The 20,475-nt window shown below is 28.1% G+C and overlaps 1 protein-coding gene across 2 annotated transcripts in view; it reads right to left on the bottom strand.

Moving 5' to 3' along the window:
* The window catches only part of LOC123291415 (ATP-binding cassette sub-family C member 4-like), a 44,055-nt gene extending 25,884 nt beyond the window's left edge, over window positions 1-18,171 (bottom strand). For both annotated transcript variants that reach the window (XM_044871691.1, XM_044871692.1), the window contains exon 1: window positions 17,858-18,171. The gene's annotated coding sequence lies outside the window, so the exon portion shown is untranslated. The remainder of the gene's footprint in view (window positions 1-17,857) is intronic.
* Between the last annotated feature and the right edge of the window lie 2,304 nt (window positions 18,172-20,475).

The following is a 20,475-nucleotide window of genomic DNA, read 5'->3' as shown; positions in this document are numbered from 1 at the left end:
GCTAAGCGATTTTATTATAATAGTTTTTTAGTAGGAGGTTAAAATTCTATTTTAATGACATACATACCACGATGTGAAAACGCAGATTCTCGAATGATCACTGTAGAATGTAGTGTCCGAAGATAGAGCATTTCTGTCCCACCCTATGTGGATAAATCGAAAAAGGACAAGTACGCATGTATATGGCTTTGTTGAGTACACTCAGGCAAACATTCTCCACTGACTGCCATAAAAATCAACTGAGGAGTCAATTCCCTGGTAAAACTGTTTTTTCGGTTTTATTTCCTCGATTATTAAATTTCATTTAAAACGGGAAACGTATAGAATTTTATAAAAGACAATATTAAATCAGATGACTAAGGATTGGGATCGTATCAGACAAGATGCACTTTTTTTGCGCCTCCCTTACCCAAACTGAAATTTTTCAACTTTGCATTTTTTTGTGCCTACATGAAATAGGTGCAATAACATGCTATATTTGTAGGTATATATTATATATACCGAATGTTCGATTTACATCTAGGCATATAAATATCACGAGTATGACAAAGTACATGCTTTAGCCAATGCATCTAAGGGAGAGGTATTAATACATGTCTTGAAGCTTCAATATACGTTGAAATAGTTGTAAGACGCGTGGAGAGTGGCAGTTTCTTAGTTGAATAGATGAACTACAACAGATAAGCCACGATACAAGTCACTTTTGTAATTTCATATAACACCTATAATACCTCTTACTTAGATGCATTGGTTAAAGCATGTACTCTGTCATACTCGTGACATTTATATGCCTAGATGTAACTCGAACATTCTGTATATGTATACATTCATATATACAGAAATTTACATTTTTTTTAAATAACAATAAATATCTGATAAAAAATGTAGGTCTAGTAAAACTTTGTTTTTTTTTTAAAGATAAAATTCCTGAAATTTGTGTTTCTGGACTAGAATACCTTAGTTTTTATAGCTACGAAACACATATTAATTATACAAAATTTAAAACTAAAACGTGTTATAAGAATGACACTATAAATCACATTTTTTTTGTATACCTGCGTAAAAAAAATAATTTTAAACGCATAACGCTAGCATAACGCTATATGACGAAATACATATGCTAGGACAGATGTGAATTATTTGACTAGTGTTCTTTGAAATGTATTTCATGACGACATTTTGGCATTGAAACATTTTATGTTACAATGCCAATTTCGATAGAATTTTATTTTAATAATCAGATGGAAATGTTTCAATGAAAATATGATTGATTTTATCGTTAAACCGGAGTTAGTTTTTCACTGAATTTGATTTAGTGAGTCATAAATTAATAGATTTTACAGATCTTTTCTAAGAAGAATTCACAACGAATCAAAGATATTCATTCCTGAAAAGCAATGGCGTTTTTTGCAGACCACCGATTGAAATTTCGAAGTCTCTATTCTTTCTAAAATGCAATCTTATAGGCAGCTTGAATTTCCTTGAAGGCACCTATTTATTAATGCATATTTTTGTAGTTTTTTTTTAAACAATTATTTATTTTCCTCTTTATAGTTCAGGTAGCGACAAAGTGTGTTTTTTAAAATAACTTATATTTATTAATACTATGGAATGTTATCTGCGCTTCCACCATCAAAGATTTTTTAGTTAATTTTTAATCCATTTTTGATGTGCGACGTTTCAATTAAACCAGACGTTTTGAAGTGGGTGAAAATCTTGTTCAAAGATTCCGTTATATATGTACATACCAAGCTGATAAAAGTGTTTTAAAAATATTAAAAATCCTAACAAATTTTATATAATACGTAAATAGATCTGTTTGTCACCAATTTGAATAATACTTCAAATTGGGATACTTCAAATTTATATCAATTCAGTTGTCAACTGGCAATACTTCATTTATGACAATAAGCGTGTTCGAAATTCTGATTAAAACCACTTAAAATTGAAGTTAATTTTATTATTTGATTTTAAAAAATAAATCCAATTTTCAATAGATTACATTTATAAAGCTAACATTGTACATGACAATAATATCGATTTATTTTATTTGTAATCAAAGTGTGTTTAATACAGTTTGTATGAGATAAAAGAAGATAAAACATTGTAAATATTAATAATAATATACACTGAAAAAAAAAAAAATTGAAATAATTACAACCTCATCAAGAATTTGGACGCTTTATATTGAAATAAAGTAAAAATACTTTCGAACAATTGTCTAACGATTGGAACAAGTACAGCTAAATATTTGCATTTACAACAGAATGGGATTAAATTTCAAATATAAATTTATTGATACAAAATCACTGAAGTTAAATTAACAAAATCATTACTTCTATGAAAAGATTGGTTTTAGTTTAAAGTAATGCATTTTATTAATAGAAAATAAAATTGTACTTAGTTGGAATAAATAATCGTGTAAATAAAGCGAATCGATGAATTAAAAGACAATTTCTTTGCGTTTGCTTTAAATAGAGTAATTGGTTATTATGATATCATATCTATCATGTCGATTCCATATGTGATTGCGGTAACTTCGTGAAGAATGTTGTTACTAGTTAATAGAGAGTTTGAAATAAACATCTTTATAAGATTTACCATATTTTTTGGTACCTGCTCGTGTAGTTGTGACAATCACATCAGTATTTTGTTATAATAATTATAAGTGGTAAAACCAATCAAAAAAAAGATTGTTTAAATCTATGTTGCATTTCAAAACAACAATATTTGAAATTTGTTAGACAGTATATAACTTTCAAACAACTCATGCGTTTGTGTCAACTTCACCACTCAAGCCTACTCAAGCCTTAGCTCTAATGTATATAGTTACGTTGATACATTTTGAAAGGTTTTATCTTGGAAAGTATTGGATTCTCATCGCATATTGTAGCAAAAGTTTACTTTAAAAACATTCTGAAAAGGTTTTATCAAAAAACTAGTCCTTTAGGGTTATAATTGCCAAAGTTTCAGTAATAATTATCTTTATTTATTAAATGAGATTAAGACAAGATAAGTATACATACATAATTCCAAATAACAAATTGAATTCTTTGAGCCTTACCTGAAACAAACAAAAAATTACAAATAAAAAATGAGTCAAGAAAAAGTAAGTGATAAAATTTTTTCTTCCATAACAAATAAAAATCATTTTATCAACTCATACATATTAAACAAATGTATGAATTAATTTTTATGATGAATTGAAAAAAAATTTATTGAATTCGAATCATGATGCATAGATTGAATTAGATAAAAGTTTCGCAATAATTTGTAAATTGTATCTGTAGATTGTTTCATTATGGATATAAAGCTAGGATGACACAAGCGTTTAATTTAAAGACCGTTAAAACTAATGCGTTCACAGAAAAATGTTGAATTAAGGATGAGTGGTCAGAAGAGAATTTAATTCAACGTGTCTTGGTAATAAAACACGTTTTAGAATTTTTATTATTATTGATAAAATTAACATACATGTACTGTCAGACTATCTTTATAAAATTGTTATACAAGAGATCCTGCGAATAGTAGGGTAAAGTTTATATATCATTTTTTATATTTTCGTTTATATTTTCATTTTCATCATTTCACCTGAGATAAAATTTATATATCTGTTACTAGCACATACTCGACCGCTTTGCTGGCCAATCATTAAATTAACCTGTTTTTTATACTTTTTGAGTTCCATCAAATTTTTTTAAACGATTTTCTCGATTTTATCAAAGGAGTACCCCTTACCAAAATTGCTAAAAATCGAGAAATTTTTCATATCTCCAATTTTGACAAAACCCAGTATATAAGGTGATTTTGACCCAAAAAGTATAATAATCGTGTGCATTTGACGGCTGGTCGAATAGTTTTTGAGATACGGGCTAAAATCGATGCAAATATTGCGATATCTTCGAAACTCTGCATCCAATCATTAAATTAACCCAATTTTTATACTTTTTGGATCAAAATTACCCCATCCACCGAGTTTCATCAAATTCCGAAACAAAAATTTTTTTCCGATTTTCTCGATTTTATCAAAGGGGTACCCCTTAAAAAAATTGCAAAAAATCGAGAAATTTTTTGTATCTCCAATTTTGATAAAATTGAGTATATAAGGTAATTTTGACCCAAAAAGTTCAAAAAACGGGTGCATTCGACGACTGGTCGAATAGTTTTTGAGATACGGACGAAAATCCATCCAAATATTGCGATATCTCACAAACTCTGCATCCAATCATTAAATAAACCCAATTTTTATAATTTTTGGATCAAAATTAACCCATCCACCGAGTTTCATCAAATTCCGAAACAAAAATTTTTTCCCGATTTTCTCGATTTTATCAAAGAGGTACCCCTTAAAAAAATTGCAAAAAATCGAGAAATTTTTTGTGTCTCCAATTTTAATAAAACTCAGTATATAAGGTAATTTTGACCAAAAAAGTATAAAAATCGGATGCATTTGACGGCTTGTCGAGTAGTTTTTGAGATACGGGCTAAAATTCATCCAAATATTGCGATATCTCAGAAACTCTGCATTCAATCATTAAATTAACCTGATTTTGATACTTTTTGGATCAAAATTACCAAACCCACCGAGTTTCATCAAATTCCAAAACAAAAATTTTTTTTGCAATTTTCTCGATTTTATCAAAGGGGTACACCTTAAAAAAATTGCAAAAAATCGAGAAATTTCTTTCAGCTCCAATTTCGATAAAACTCAGTATATAAGGTAATTTTGACCCAAAAAGTACAAAAATCGATTGCATTTGATGACTGGTGGAATAGTTTTTGAGATACGGACTAAAACCGAACCCAACATTTAAAGAATTAAAGTTATAAATAAGCTGCAGACTTCGTAATTAACCGCAGCATTTCTGACCAAACTCTTCAATCTAACCGGATGATATTATTATATTGCCCTGTTCGTTTTTATTACTTGTAATTAATGCCCAGCTTACTTACAACCGTTAAGATTATATAAGAAACATTTCATATACTTATTTACAATTCATTAGAATATTATCTTATTAAATAAAATTACCATGCATACTCTGGTTTTTTCCTGATATGGTGTTAGTAAAGACCTTATTTATAATTGAAGGTTAATTACATAATGGATGAAAATTTATTGTTAAAAAATTTGTTTTATTTATATAGTTGAATTGAAAAGTGAAATAAATACTTTCATTAATAATTTTTCAACTTGCTTATGATAAACAAATGATAAACAATTCGGTTTTTGTATTTTTTACATCAGTAATAAGTTAACTACTCCATCGAGTGAAGTTGATAGTTGTGTTTTATTATCCTTGCGATCTATATTGGACTTTTCTACTTAACTTTAACAACAATGTCTAATGAATTATTTAAAAATCAAACATTAAAAAAGGTATCAAAAAGGTATCAATATTGACAATTTTGATAAACCAAGTATGTGCTAATTTTGCTCTATCACATCCAAATTTTACCCTATTTTGATAAACCAAGTATGTAATCCTACTAAATTTGGGTCATACTTTTCAAATTTGTTATCAAAATTAACCTAGCTTTAATAGATTTTAAGAATGTGGAGTCCTGGTCCCGGAATTAAGCACATAAGTGATAGCTAGCGAAAAATTGACATCACAGCTGAAAAGAATGGCCCAAAATTAGTGGATTTCAAAAAAAATTCCATTAAGATCGGATCAAATTTGCCAGTATTATCAAAAAAATGGAATTTTTTAACTTTATGACGTCATCAGAATCCAAAAAATTCAATTTTGCTCTATCACATCTAAATTTTATCCAATTTTGATAAATCAAGTATGTAATCCTACTAAATTTGGGTTACACTTTTCAAATTTGTTATCAAAATTAACCTAGCTATAATAGATTTTAAGTTTGTAGAGTCCTGGTCCCGAAATTAAGCACTGAAGTGATAGCTAGAGAAAAATTGACATCACAGCTGAAAAGAATGGTCCAAAATTAGTGGATTTCAAAAAAAATTCCATTAAGATCGGATCAAATTTGCCAGTATTATCAAAAAAATCGAATTTTTTAACTTTATGACGTCTTCAGAATCCAAAAAATTTAATTTTGCTCTATCACATCTAAATTTTATCCAATTTTGATAAATCAAGTATGTAATCCTACTAAATTTGGGTCATACTTTTCAAATTTGTTATCAAAGTTAATCTAGCTTTAGTAAATTTCAAGAATGTGGAATTATTCCTCGTCCAGGAATTTACACATAAGTGATAGCTAGCGGAAATTGACATCATATAAAATGAGAAGAACAGATAATCAAAGTCTCTCCGATCTTGCAGAGTTGGGTGTTGATCTTGATCTTAATTCTTATAAACATGGTCTTGGTATTGATCTTGTCGAAGAGATAACTATATTTATCATGGTCTTGGCCTTGGAAAATTTGATTTTGAAAAACCAAGACTGTAAGACCGAGACTAATTTTGGTCATCACAAGTGGCGTGATCTACATTCATATTTTTGAAATAAACTGTTTATAAGAATTAAGATAAAAATTTTATTAAAACCACTCTTTTAATTAAAACAAGTTCTACGACAGATTTATTGCGTGAAAACATTTAAACTAAAAATTAATAAATTCATAATATTATGCAATAATTAATTAATTAATTAAATAATTAATTAACTGGCTATAAATTAGTTCATCATTGTCAAACTCGTAAATAAAACATGAATATAAATAAACAACCCGAAAATTAGCATACACCTTTTTTTCGTCCTTCTTAATACTGCTCATTTACGAGCACAAACTGACTTTTAACGTTCTGAATACGCTATAAATATTTCTAAGTGATATCTCCTTTCGTTTTTGATTTATCGTGTTTAAGCAAGGTCAGGCAGGCGGACAATCGGAAATGGGCTATTTAGATGATTTTATGTTCACCTATACCAAAATTTTGTGCGTATCATCAATATTTCTAAGCGTTACAAAATCAAATGGGGACTAAAATTAGTATACCCTAATATATTGGTATTTCATATATATATGCAGGGCATACTACACAAACTACACCTCACAATTTAAAAATTTTGATGATGATTTGTGACTGCCACAATCTAGGGACTAATCGAATAAATTTTTCTAAGAATTATTCATAATATTGTTATTTCTATAAAATTTTATCTAAAAATAATTCGTACTTGAACTTATAAATTCAGTTGGAACGTATTCAAAACGGAAACAAAAAATAAGAGAATTACATAAATATTTACACAATAAATTATTGATGGGCACACCACTTACGAAAAAAAATTCCACTAATATTCTTAAAAATTATAGCTATATTGAAATTACTTTCGTGATATTTATTTCAATAACTAATCTTTCTCCATTCAAAGCCTAAAATTCATTCTTATCCTTAGTTATTCTACACTACTATCCGTTTAGCCCCCGTTTCAGAACATCACGGAGTAATCTCACTGAGTATATATACCTAAGTTGTCCGAAACCCTCGCTTTTGCATTCTCCGCTTTCATAACAAGCACTTTCTTCCATGCGACTGACACCGAAGTAGCAACATCAACTTAAAATTGTTAAAAAAACAATTTACAGAGTATCGTCAGGCCACTTCGCTTCTATATTATGCGAGAAGCCTCGAAAAAAAGAGAAGTATAGTTCGCCTTCTTTCACCATTATTATATTCTGTCTTATTGATTGGTACAAAACATCGCTTTTTTGTTATTGTATCGAATTGTATTTCGAAAACATCCAACATTTAATTATCAAAGATAAATGAATGAGTTCTCAAGATATTTCCTGACTTTAAAATTGTTTGTTTAAGATAATAATTTATATTGATTATAGTCGCAGTAACGAAGCAATGAAAAACGAAAATTTGAACAGTAAGACGGATTTAAATGCGGTTTTCTGCATTCGCTTCGTTAGAGTGTCAGAAAATTTTGTGACCTAAATTGATTTATAAGAAATTTAAAATATACAATTTGCATAAATAATATGCACTTTATAATTGCATTTTAAATTGACCGTAAATATACTAAATTCATAATTCGATTAATAGTGGAGGAAATGATTCCAAACTTGTTACTCGAGGGTCTTTGGTGTCGCTGAACACGAATATCGAGACAGAATTGTCCCGAGGTACCTGGTGCCCGATTCTGCCACGATATTCGTGTTCAGCGACTCCAAAAACCGATTCTGTCGTCATATTCGTGTTCATCACTGTTAACCGAATGGTGAACGCATATTTAGGTACGGTTAATTTAAAATGCATATTAATTTTTGCTAATTGCATATTTTTAATTTCTTATAAATCAATTTAGATCACAAAATTTCCTGGCGCTCTAACGAATCGAACTTTGACTGTTTTTAATGTTTCTTTTCCGCGACTATTAGTCTATGATAAGCTAATCAGACTGCAAACTGAGAGCTAGCCAACACAATAGCACACACTCAAGTCACCTTTTCTCTCAAGCATGCTTGAAATTTTAATTATACGGTAGCAAAATAAAAAATTCAACTTTACATTTTCACAATATTTTATCAAATAAATGGAATTTTTCGAAAAAAATTTTAAGTTTATTGATCTGACGTTGACTAGTAAGTACGAACAATAGTAAACTGCTGATGTAATAAAAGAATTTATCGTAATATTTCGCGGCATGTTTATTTAAATAAAAATTTCTTAACCTTGAACCATTTATTTTCTTTATCTAACACATTATTTAAATATAATAAACAGCTAATTCTTATAATTCATTATTTCACAAAAAAGAATTTTACGCTTAGCTTTGTATTTTTATTTTACTGTTTATATTTGAAACTTAAATATTTGTCGAGTTCACAATTTTAAGATCAAATAGATTAACGTCTTTATATTCAATATGCTTTTTTTAAGCCACTTATCTATTGTGCAAAAGATTTCAAAAATCCGATAGCGCGGTAAACAAATAAGTGGTCACTCTCGGAATCTAACGGAATAAGCTGGATTTTGTACAAACCTTTATTATGATAATACAAATGTTGTCTCAAGTCACATATGGTCACGCGTGCTCGTCGTTAGATATTCAAAGTGAAAGGTTTCGAAAATCAGTTTTTTGTGAATATCTCGTTTCTTCTGCCTTCAATCGTATTAACTATCAGTATAAAAGTTGTAGACTATAAAATTTTCTACAAATTTTGGCTGAAACTTTTTTTTGTATATTGAACCGTTTTTGAAATAAAGAGCGCTACTTAAATACGCCTTGAAATTGGATATCTAAAGGGCCCATGTTTAAGTCTCGGCTCCTGTGTAATTTATGCCAATATTTATTAAATAAAAGGGCAAATTCTGACGTAATATCTATAGAAAATTAATTTAAAGTTGGAAATTCGTTTAATAAAAATGTTATTATTAAATTATTAAACAAAAAATTGCGTAAATTATTCTTTTTTTTCTTTAAATAATAAACAAATACATATTTTAAAAAATATGTAAAGCATTTTTTTTTTAATAATAAATATATATTTTTAAAAAAATATTTTTATTCTTAAAAAATCATTAATAAAATTATTGTTATCGGTATTTTATCTAAAATTGTATGGCAAATTTTATTTGAAATAATAATAATTTTAATTATTATATAAATTAAAATTAAAATGTTTATTTATATAAAATATAAATTAAAAAGGTCAATTAGATAGATCAACATTTTAATGATTAACAATTTTTTTATTTGAATTCCTTGACTTTATAAATTATGACATATTTTACGCTTCAAATAAATTCATAATTATATGGATTTAAAGCCCCCAATGTAACATTGAAATATAAATTATCTGGAAAGTATTTTGAAAGATTTCGTTTCCCTATACAATTTATTTTGTGTAGTCTTTTATCCATAGCTTATTCTGACCGGTTAAAACTTAAACAATTAATGGTTATTTTAATATAACAAGTGAAATTTACAAAATTTAAAAAAACCCCGGCATATTTTTTGAGTACGGAACCTTAAATTCGCTCTTGAAACATAGCTAAGAACACTCTCCGTTAAATTACCTTTCAAACGACAAAAAAATTAAAAAGATCAAACTTATAACACCTCTTTTTTTTAGTTCGGGGGTTAATAAAATGAGCAGTGCCGAAATTAAGCACTGGAAATTATGGACGAAATTAAATCATATGAATAATAAAGCAATAAATTCTAAGTAAAAAATGTTCAATCAAATTTTTACCAAAAAGACCTACTACACAGTTTTTGTGTAACTGAAAATTGAAAGATTCGATTTATATAAATTATTAAACTTTATGGCATAATTTTATTTTTTAATTAATAAACAATTTGAAAGTATAATATTTATATTTTGATAAATGTGTCTATGTATTGTTTAAAATTGCTGACACACATTGAAAATAAAATTTTTGTGAGTTTTCATATTACATAAAAGGGAAACTTGCATATTTAAAAAAAATTATAAGATAGAGGAAGTTAAAAATCTGTTTGTAATAAAAATTCTTACAGAACAAACGTGGACTATGGTTTAGTCCGGTCATTCAAAAGTGACCCCTTGGGATCGATTCCAAGACGAAAAGTGTCTACGGTAGCGAAAATAAGAATGTTGTTCGAGAAAATAAATCTACATTCATTAGCGAGTAAGAGTAGCAAATGCTACAGGAACCAGGTCACTGGGAGCTCCGTGGATGCAACAGGAAAAAATTTTGACTAAGTGAACAAGGGGGCAGATGATGGCTTAAAAAAGAAAAGGATGTAATCAAGTAACGTGAAAAGGACGGACGGTTACGGGCACTGGTTTTAATCTGGCACACTCGTGGCAGCAGGTTTATCTAAAGCATACAATATTGTCAAATAGTCTACGAAACAAAAAAAAATGTAGTACCCACTGGTTTAGTCAAATACTATATGACTAGCTTGACCTGTGCAGAATGTCGCAATGCAGTACTCGTGGCTAAAAACAGTCTAGAGAAATAATATATAAGTAATACAAAATAACTTTCTTTTTATTTATAGGCATATTTTTCTCGTCATTAGCTAGCCCGTTAAGCTTTAAAGAAGTTCCCTCACCAGTAATAGAAAAAAATAAATTAGTAGAAAATGATCCAAATTTTTAGTATGTTGTAGTTAACGATACATATTATTATTAAATCAAAAAAAAATTTGGGGATCTAATCGATCAATTAAGAGAGCAATTAATTAATTAAAAACTCTCTTAATTGATCGATAAGATACCCAAATTTTTTTTTTATTTAATAATAATATGTATCGTTAACTACAACATACTAAAAATTCGGATACTTATCTACTAATTTATTTTTTTCCATTACTGGCGAGGGAACATCCTTAAAACGAAGAGTAAATCAGAAAATTTGAGTAAGTGAGTAAGAAATAAAGTCGCGCTCTGAAATACCACACTGTATTTGACTGTACTAGGGATTATCCAACAACCATCAACAAAATTTTATTTCTGTGTTCAAGGAGACTGTAAATTGAAAATAGCTACCATGCCGGACATAAATTCTGAGGTAAACAAATATATATTTGTTTTATTTAAATTTATGAATATATTTTAATTTTGATAACTTAATTATATGTTAACTACCAATATAATTAATCTAATTGACTTAAGTTTATTGAACTTATCTATTTTTTATTTAGTTGAGTAGAAAACACTCAAATGAAACAATTAAAACTTATCTCATAATCGTATACAAAACTATTATTAGAAAAGAAATCATATGAGCTTCAAAATTGCAATTATCTCCAAGTATGTACAAAATTTTGTACTATTAATTTAAAAAATAAAAAACTCGATTGCCTTAGATAAAATCTGAAAAGGAATTCAAGTAGTTTAAATAGCGACTTTTCAACAGTCGGGACCCATTGTTGGGAAAATTTGAGTCGCGATATAAACTACTGAACTTTTTTCTTTCTTTTCTTGGACACTTTTTGATAAATCGACATGCTTATAGCAGTATATGTGTAGCTATACATCTGACGTATTATGTTGAAAGCTTGAAGGGGTCCCAACCAGATTAATAAAGTTAAAAGATGCTGTGTAATATTGGAATGCTAAAAAATCTTTTTTTTTTTCTCTTTGCCACTGTGAAAAAACTAAACATAAGCAATAATAATTAAATTATTTTAATTTATCTAAGTACAGCATCCCTCATAAATCAACTCAATAAAACAAAAAAGTAATTTGCATGACAACAGAGGACATACACGCTTTTCATTAAACTAGTTAAACTTGTTATAAGGAATAAAAAAATTACTTAAAAAACCACTATGTACAGACTCAGTTTGTTCATAGAGGTTATATGTGATTTGTTTACACCAAATCCATAGCTACTCAGAAAAATGTTCCAAAAAAAAGTTGTTCAAAGGGTAGGGAACGACATTTTGTGGAGACCTTGAATTTGACTGCAACTCGGGTTTGTTACTGATCAAATAGAAGACCACTTTTTTTTTGTCAACAAGTGAAATTTACAAAATTGAAAAAAATCCACAAAAACACACTTTAAAAAGTATGGGGGACAATTCTCTAGATAAATTTTTTATAATAGAAGTCCCAGCTGACTGTAATGACGATTTAACTTACTAATGACAATTTCAGATGGATGATAATATTTTCTTGTTCTTATTTTAATAGAAACATTATCGACTCTCGACACTGTACTTAGACTTTTGTTTGAAACGTTTATTTGTCAGCCAGTATATAATTAAATAAGCAGAATAAAGATTCCCATTGGTATAGAAATTGCAAGAAAAATATGAATATTATAAAATCAATAACATTTATCAAGTGAAAAAAGTATCAATATGTGAATGGTACGATACCTCGCAATAGTTCTTATATACGAAATATATCAAGGTATATATGTATTAAGTTTAGTCCCAAGTTTGTAAAGCTTAAAAATATTGATCCTACAAAAACAAAACTATTTTGCTATAGGTGTTCATAAAATCACTTAATTTGACCATTTCCAGTTGTCCGTCTGTCTGCTGGTCTGTAAGCACGATAACTCAAAAGCGAAAAGAGATAGCAAGTGAGCAACATAGGTCAATTGGGTCTCAGCTCCGTTGGACCCATCTTCTAAACCGTTAGAGATAGAACAAAAGTTTAAAAAAAATGTTCTTTTTAAAGAAATGAACAACTTTTGTTTGAAACTTTTTTTCGGAAATATCACTGTTAACCTGTGATACTATCTTTTTTTACTTACATGACGTAAAAAACAAACGATTGCGTCATCAACACTGTCTATACATGGTATTTCTACAATTAATTCAGTCAATTGTTTATTTTCTCTTGTTTTTTTTAATATACTCTCAAATCAATCAATTTTAATTGTTTACAAACTGTTTGTTATAAACACATACAGGTAAGCTTAAATAGATAGAACGTGAGACTATAATGAACCGAAAATTATTTAGTCGTGATCAGTTTAAAAATAGCGCGGTAGCACACTATAAGAATATATATTTTTTTCGGTATATTTTTTCTGAGAGTTAATTAATTGGGGATCTAATTCTACAAAGAAACCAAATTCGTTTGTAGTTATGCTGAACATATTATGACTTTTTTTATCATTGAATATCTCGAAATCCAAATTTTTCAACTCATAAAATCTGCCACTCTCGGCTAAAACCTAATTAGCCTATTCGCTCCGTGCGTGAGTTTCGTTTCCATGGTAACGATACACTACTTTAATTATAGAATTGTATGGATGCATATATAATTGTATGGATTGCATTTAAGACTTACATTTAAAATTTAATATTCTTGTCTCACAAATTTAAATAAATAATTATGATAATTTACATTTGAAAATAATATTTGTTCAATTTGATTTCTTATTTTCACAATTTTTAATGCATTAAGTTTAATTAATTCGTGTTTTTCAATAATTTTAATTTGACATTTCTATTACATTAACATGTAAAGAATTGCAAATTAGTCATAACAGCCCCCTTTAACTCCAAAATTTTTCACTTAAAGCGCTGGCATCGATTTTATTGTCCCTACCATGACTACGCACACAACGAATACGCCTAGGGTGCATTGTTTCACAATATATCAAATTCGTAATGGCATAACTATATGAGAACATTTTTTTTAGAAAACATACATAGGTATATCTAAGTAAATTTCTTATTCTACTGTTACAAAATGAAATAATAACTATTGTTTAGATGATAATACAGACTATAAAGCATTTTTTGATTTAGTATCACATACTGAATGTAAATAAAATAAATTCTTACAAATTTGGATGGCGGAAGTGCCACCATTTTGAGAAAAACCGTTTTGGCCTACATCTCCTATCTTTCCTAAATTTCTTCTTTTTTTTTTCGTATTATAAACAAAAATTTCAACGGGTGGTCGATGCATTTTCAGGAAAGAATGAAAATTATTTATTGCTTATTATGTCACTATCACTAATTTTTGTTAACATATTTATTGAATTTTCATCATTAAACTATGCATAAATCGTTTTTATTAACCTTGCACGCGGTAATGCGGTTATTGAACACGTTATAACTTCAAAAATATTAATTTTAGAAAAAAAAAGTTTATAGTTGCATAAACCCCGCCATCCAAATTTGTAAGGATTGTGTGCATTTACCTCCATTCGATACTGAACCTATTTAAATATTAAATTTACACGCCTGTACTTTAGTAACGAGATTCTCTATTACCTGTATTATGAAAGACTTTAAACAATCCAATTTATAGTTATGTATAATTACAAAGTTGTGCAACTTGTAACATAATAAAAACATTTAATTGAAAAAATACAATTATGTTGCTCACTACAAATTAATTATGTTTACATTTTGTAAAGATAAAGAACTTATTACTTCTGAATGAATATACTTAACAGAAATAAAAACACTTTTTTTCGGTATGTAGACATTTGTTATCTTTGATCATTTTGGGCTCTACTAGGCTCATTTTAAAGAAGATGATAGTTTGAAGATGCGTTACTAAATTATACTTTAAGGCTCGAAGTGTTGTCACGGCAATCGGAAATTTAAGGCCATTTGTATTCTATTTTTCCCTTCCAATTTAAGGTGCCGTTTGGAAGATACCAAACGGCTCAATGGATCTCAACATTTAAGATATAATGATATTTGTCTCAAAAACCCAAGTGTTGTTAGATAGTTTTTTGAAAAAACAAAACAAAATGGTGGATTTTTGGAGCGAAATAGTAATACGTTAATAAAAGAAAATTAACAAAACCTATCGAGTATAAGGAAATTAAAAGGGGAATTAGAAAAATAAAAGTAAGTTATATGTTTAAATTGGTTTAAAAGTTTTAATGTAATAAGAGCGCTGGACACTACAATTAATGGGACGCCAAAAATAACCGACTCAAATCTTCAAAATAATGGACCACAACTGTTAAAGTCGTTATGTAAACTACTGGACTTGTTTCTTTCTTATCAAATTTTATTTAGCGCAATCGGGTTTTTGATTTTTTTTTTTTAAATTATTTATTTTTATTTATTAAGATTCAGACTAATGACAAGTAAGAATTAATGAGTAATTCATTTTGCTGGTGACTGGTGAGTGGCTAAATAGTACAACAAATCTGAATACATTTTGTGCACCCTTCACTTGTCGAGACAGATGTGGAAAAAACTCATATAAAACAACTGAAAACAAACAACTAATTGTTAGTTGTTTGTTGAAATATGTTGAGTGTTAAAATACCCTGTACCTATAGAAAGCGTTGTCAGTGTTAGCATTATAAAAATTAGAAAAGTTTAAAAAACCAACACATTTATGGCGATCTTTCGGCCATCATTTGTTTTGATTTTCGAAAGTATTTTCTAAAATTTTTTTCGTTTTTCAAAAATCTATTCCAAGACTTCTACACTACAATTTCTCAACTCCCAATCTTTTTTTAGTTTTGAAGAAAATGGCCGTTTATGCCTTTTCTCAATTTGCGCTCTCAAAACTATATTTGAAACAACTTTTAGATTTAAACTTGTTCTATTTCTTAAGGCTCACAAGACCAAATTGGCCTGTGTTGCTCATTTACAAACTCACACTCATTTTTTACGTCCTGAGCACGCTATAAAAATTTCACCACGATATCTTCTTTCGTTTTTTAGATATCGTGTTTCCAGAAGGACAGTCGGACGGGCAAACAGAAATGGACTAATTAGATGATTTTATGAACACCTATACCCAAATTTTTACAAGCTTGGGACTAAAATTTGTATACCTTAATATATATTTCGTAGATACAGAGTATAAAAACCCAATAAATGTAATATTAGCCGCTCACAACACATCAAATATGTTAATGTAATACTGTATAAAAAATTTTAAAAAAATCTTCTTGAGGTCAATGTTTGTTTACTTTTTAGCATTTTTATTTGATATAGCAAATAATAAATAATTTTAATTTTGGTAAAATATTGAACACTTTCAAGGACTATTGTTGTAAAAAAGAAAAATGCCGGTTGACAAATAACAGAGGGTTTATTTAAATAAAATAATACTGAAATATTTTTTTCGTTGCATATACATTTAAAAAATAATCGTACAAGTGTCCAGATACTCCAGATGCATAAAATATTTTTAGGTATTATTTAAAAACGTGATAAAAACAATTTTAGTTACTTTTTATGTACACAACTTTTTCATACCTGCAAAACATGTGGGGTTCTTTAATTTTTATAGTACTTACAATAAAACTTTGTTCAGATTTTTGAATACATTTACAATCGAAAAAATATTCATGCAGTCCCTTCAAATTTATTTATTTAAACATGAAAAAGGGTAGGTAGGTAAATATTTTTAAACATATTCGATGAGGGTGTATTAAATTAGTCATATCTTACCAAATTATAATAATTTGAAACTATTAGATTATAAGTTTAAGCTACGACAGTCGTACGGCTAAAGGTCAATGGACACACAAGCGAAACTTATTCTTTATTAGTTATTTGCTATTATTTATCTTCCAATTTGTTTAGTCCAAAAATCGAATAGAATAAATGAATTTTTTGAGGGCTTGGTCAATGTTCAAAATAAATGCAAATAAACTATTTGGAGTGAAATGTGTCAGAAAGACTTTTATACGCTATTTTCCACTGGATTCGACACTTTAGAGCTTGCTACACATTACAATTACATTATAAAGTATGTTTGAATAAATAATAGATCTTTAAAAATAGAATAACATATTCCAGTACTTTTTTTAGGGGAGTATTTTGTAAGATATTTGCCTGCCGCTGGTATGTACAATTATGTATTCAAACTTTGCGAGCTTGTTATTTTTCTTTTAGCTTTGTAAGATCGAAGTCACGAAAATTTTTGCAATATTTATTAACTATAAAAATATATATTTCTTGAGAAAAGTTCTTTAATTATTACCCTAACTAATAATACGCAACGGTTTTTTGTCAATTGGCTCTTGGACTATTAATATTGACAAATGAAACATATGTGATACCAGGTGATACTTACCATTGTTTATCTACTTAGATACAATAATCAACCTTAAATTGTACAAAAACCCGGCTTTATAAAAAAAAGCCGGTTAAGTGACAAAAAAAATTTGCTAATAAAAACAACACACAATATTAATAATCATTAAAAAATATTATACAATATTGCACAACAAAAAATTAACAATTCCAAATACATATCGATGTAACACAAAACCGTTTGGAATATTTTATCTAAAAATCCCCCTTTGTTCGTTTTTTCTTGTTCAATAAACTACATTTGTAAGACTTTTTTACCTACTTTACGATTTCTTTTGTTTGATAGAAAGTTTTAAGTTATAAAAAAAAAAATTGGAAGTTTCAAACAAAAAAATAATAATTTAAATTAAATAAATTAAAAATAATTATGATTCAAAAAACTTACCTATAGAACTGAATATTTAAAAAACAGAATTATTATAAAATGATGAATAAAACCACTAAATTTTTCACACAATCTAACATAAAAATTTTGTAATTAAAAAAAAAACTGACCCGGCCAAATATTTTTACAATAAAAATCACATGTCTTGTCCACACAAAAGCGTATAACAATAAAAAAAGATTATTAAATAACCACTTCTTCTAACTAAACATCGTACACGCTGCTCTATGCTGTTACAAACTGAGAATATATAATTTTGTAATGTAAAATTTTTTTACATGCACTACTCCGTCATCGGTTGGTCGTGGTACTATGATTCGTTTATATTGTATTTTACACTGCCAATAAACAGAACAAATGTGCCAGTTTTATGATCATTCTATTGTACACTGTTGTACAAAAGTTTGAGGACAATTTTTTGTTTGTTAAATTTTTTGAACAAATTCAGAAAAGTTTTCGGCTCTTGCAACATGAGCGTTTAATTAGCCTTGCATTACATCAATTGCACAACGATTCGATAATAAATCAAATAAAATAAAATTGGACACACTAATGTTTAATTTAACGTCCGTTGCAATTAAGGTGCCCTAGGAACGGCGTCAGTTTCAACCGACGCAAAACTTTAGTTTATAATCAAGTCGAATGTATTTACTTATTGTTGGAATATTTTCAGAAAGTTCAAAAAAAATGAATCAGGATTTATAAGCTCTACGGCTACGTAAATTTTAATGAACACAATTTTCGAGTTTTTTTGCATCCACTTTTCCATTTGCAAAAAATTTAAATGAACATAAATCAATAATTGTTTTGTATTTCTTTAAATTTAGTCTTAGAATATATTGCCAAAAGAAAAAATTTAAAAAGGTTTTTTTAATTTCAAAAAACTAGTAAATATAAATAAAATTATAGCCCTTTCTACACTCACAACCAAAAAAAAAAATACTGAAGATTTCGAGATGCGATAAAATATAATAAAAACATCGGAATTCGTTTCGTGTTTATTACGATGCGGCTTTTAACAGTTCGTTTATAACAGCTCAGTGATGTATTTGTTCTAGTCATGAGGCAAAAAGCGGGAAGAAATACAAACAGGAAATTTTTAAGCGAGACGTCAATTGATATATCGAATATTAACGATAAAATTCGAAAAATAATTAACCAATCGAATATCCCCTCAAGTTAAATCCAACCCCTCGTAAATATATACATAGTCCTGTATTCGATTTTCTGTTCGAAATATTTACATAGTTTACCCTACGAATCCATCTCTTACACGATGAATGTAACTTAACCTTTAGAATTGATTAAATTTTATTCTATCAGTGTATGAGTGCGCGTTGACACTGAAAATCAGACCATGCGTTTTTCCACATTTTACAGCTGATACATTCTCTCAACAAAATTTATTTATATAATTGTTAGTAAAATTCACAAATAATAATTTCTTAAATTTTCTTATTTACTATTTACTATTTCCTTAATTTATTATTTAATATTTATTTATTTTTAATTAAAAATTATAAAGACGTCATCAAAATTATTTCGAAATAAGTTTAATATTCGAAATATATTTTAAAAAAATGTTCATCTCAAACGTGACTAATAATACGCAATTTTACATGACTGCAATTCATATAATTTTACGATTTGCAATTGCAAATCAAAGTTCAAATGTCATTAACAGAATGAATACAAAAGTAAAAATTTTTTAGACATTATCAAGCATTCATACACGTGCATTCATTTCCTTTAGAAATTGATAATATTTATATACCATGTATATATGAAATATATCAAGGTATAGTTTAGTCCCAACTTTGTAACGCTTAAAAATATTGATGCTACCAACAAAATTTTGGTATAGGTGTCCATAAAATCACCAAAGCCTGTGGCTGTAGACACGATAACTCAAAAATGAAAAGATATATCTATCAAGCTGAAATTTGTATAGTGTGCTTAGGGCGCAAAAAGTGACGTCGAGTTCGTAAATGAGCAACATAAATCAATTGGGTCTTGGGTATTGCGGACCCATCTTGTAAAAAATGTTCCTTATAAAAAAATTAATATCTTTTGTTAGAAACATTTTTTCGTAAATATCACTGTTTACCCGTGAGGGCGCAAATTAAAGATTATATAGTAGTTGTGTAATTATGTTGTATAATATGTATACTGAGGAACTGAGAAGAAAGAAACTCTTATTATATTGTGTGTAAGAGTGGATATCTTTCTTTACTTACATGAAGTAAAAAAAACACACGATTGTCTAATAAACACTGTTTACATATGGTATTTCAAAAACTAACTCCGTCAATTGTTTGCTTTCAATAGTTCTCAAAACAAATGTAATCGGATTCTAAAAGGAGTTGAATGTGCAAAATACGAGGAACACCTGTTGACTGGTCGTATACATGAGATCCTCAAGCACCCAAAACCACTTTCCAATCCATGAAACAACATCTTTAATCTGATCGACATAAAAATTTGTATACAATAGGTATACGTAATTTATGTTACTCATATCACTAAATTTAAGAGGATTTTTCCCTTGAAAAATAATATAAAAATGTCATTTGATGAGGTCAAGAAACCGGAGTAATTTCAAGGTTTATTTCCGTTTT

Source organism: Chrysoperla carnea, chromosome 2 (assembly GCF_905475395.1).
Source record: "Chrysoperla carnea chromosome 2, inChrCarn1.1, whole genome shotgun sequence".
Taxonomy (NCBI): Eukaryota; Metazoa; Arthropoda; class Insecta; order Neuroptera; family Chrysopidae; genus Chrysoperla; species Chrysoperla carnea.
The sequence above is the reverse complement of the archived record's forward strand: the minus strand, read 5'-3'. Positions and strand labels throughout refer to the sequence as shown.